General features: G+C 50.3%; 1 protein-coding gene across 1 annotated transcript in view; it reads right to left on the bottom strand.

Annotated features, from left to right (window-relative positions):
• PCMTD1 (protein-L-isoaspartate (D-aspartate) O-methyltransferase domain containing 1) overlaps nt 1-1,210 on the bottom strand; it is a 48,498-nt gene extending 47,288 nt beyond the window's left edge. The window contains exon 1 of the mRNA XM_009289354.2: nt 453-1,210. The gene's annotated coding sequence lies outside the window, so the exon portion shown is untranslated. The remainder of the gene's footprint in view (nt 1-452) is intronic.
• Nucleotides 1,211-1,518: the final 308 nt, after the last annotated feature.

The raw sequence follows: 1,518 nt of genomic DNA, 5'->3' as shown, positions 1-1,518 counted from the left end.
GCACTGGCACAGGTTGCCCAGAGAGGTGGTGGATGCCCCATCCCTGGAAATATTCAAGGTCAGGTTGGACGGGGCTCTGAGCAACCTGATCTAGTTGAAGATGTCCCTGTCCACAGCAGGGGGGTTGGGGTTGATGACCTTTAGAGGTCCCTTCCATCCCAAACTATTCTATGATTCTATGATTTATCCAAGCCTGATTCCTTCCAGAGATGGCCTGCCCAGAGTAAGGTAAGGGTCCTGTGGGGGGAAAAAAAATGTGTCACGCATATTATGGTTCATTTGCAAGAATAATGAATTATGGTTACAAAGGCATTCACACAATACACTCTCATCATTTACTAACTTTAAGCATTAGAGGTTTTGCATCTTGCAAGCATTCTCTGCAATAGAGGGCATATGGTCAAAAGGGACCTTTATCTTCATTAATTCACTAAAGTGCTGACTATCCTTACCTGTGTCTCTTTTTTCTGTGTGTCTTAAAGTTTACTGCTTATTATCAGAAGAAACTTTACTTCCTTGCTAAAGTCTGCAGTTGAATCGTGCTTGACTTTTACCTGACAGGAGTAAAAAACACCCGCTAGGAGAACAGTAGCAACATGGGCACTGGGAAGTACTGCAAGGACACAAGCATTCTTGACATGCTGCAGCAGTTCAGCACTTCCATCTCTTCTCTTACAGACCCTGAAGATTCCTTCGTCTTCCACCAAGAAAAATGAACATTCCCCCTCCTTCCACCAGGTCTTTCTTTTTTTCCTTTTGCTGTCAAAGACGACAGAGCTGTACAAAGCAGGCCCAGGCTGCTGACTGCGTATCAAATAAATGCCAAGATTCCTTCCCCCTCTGCCCTCCCTTCCCCTTCCTCCAACTTCACTGCGAGCCCACGACAACTGCCGAGGCAGGGGGGGAGGAGGGCGACGACGGAAGAAAGACAAGACCTGCACATGCACAGAAGAAGGCGGCCCGAGGTTTCGGGCCGAAGAGAAATCACATTAACCGCAGACCGCAGCTCAGCTACAGGCAGGCTTGACCCCAGGACGCCTCCCCCGAAGAGATAACAACAAAGAAAACAGAGAAGGGAGGAGGTGGCTGCCCCGGAGCGAGTTCCTGCTCCTCCCCTTACGCTGCTCCCAGCCAAAACAGAGACCACAATGTAAACAGAAACAAAATGTGCGTTTATGGCAAAGCGGGGGGCAGAGGCAGCGGCAGCCTTCTCCTTCCCTCGCGGCTGCCGCCACTAACGCTCACCGACTCCTACCGCCGCCTACCCACCGTGGCTTGCGGGGCGGAAGGCGAAGTTACCGTGCGTTTTACACACTCCATTTATGTAAACAAAGTATTTTCCCCTCACTGCTGCCACACCACCTCCTCTCCCGAAAGAGGAGATACCCTTCCTTAGCCCACAGGTTTTTCTTGAAACAAAATAAAATGTTGTCTCGCGCTCCCTTCTGCCTCCTCCAAAATGCCTCGGCCTGGAAGACGCAGCCCCCACAAGACCCTGAGGTTTTAAGGACTTGGGGG

The sequence above is a fragment of the Aptenodytes forsteri genome, unplaced genomic scaffold (assembly GCF_000699145.1).
Source record: "Aptenodytes forsteri isolate BGI_AS27 unplaced genomic scaffold, ASM69914v1 Scaffold139, whole genome shotgun sequence".
In the NCBI taxonomy this organism is placed as follows: Eukaryota; Metazoa; Chordata; class Aves; order Sphenisciformes; family Spheniscidae; genus Aptenodytes; species Aptenodytes forsteri.
The sequence above is the reverse complement of the archived record's forward strand: the minus strand, read 5'-3'. Positions and strand labels throughout refer to the sequence as shown.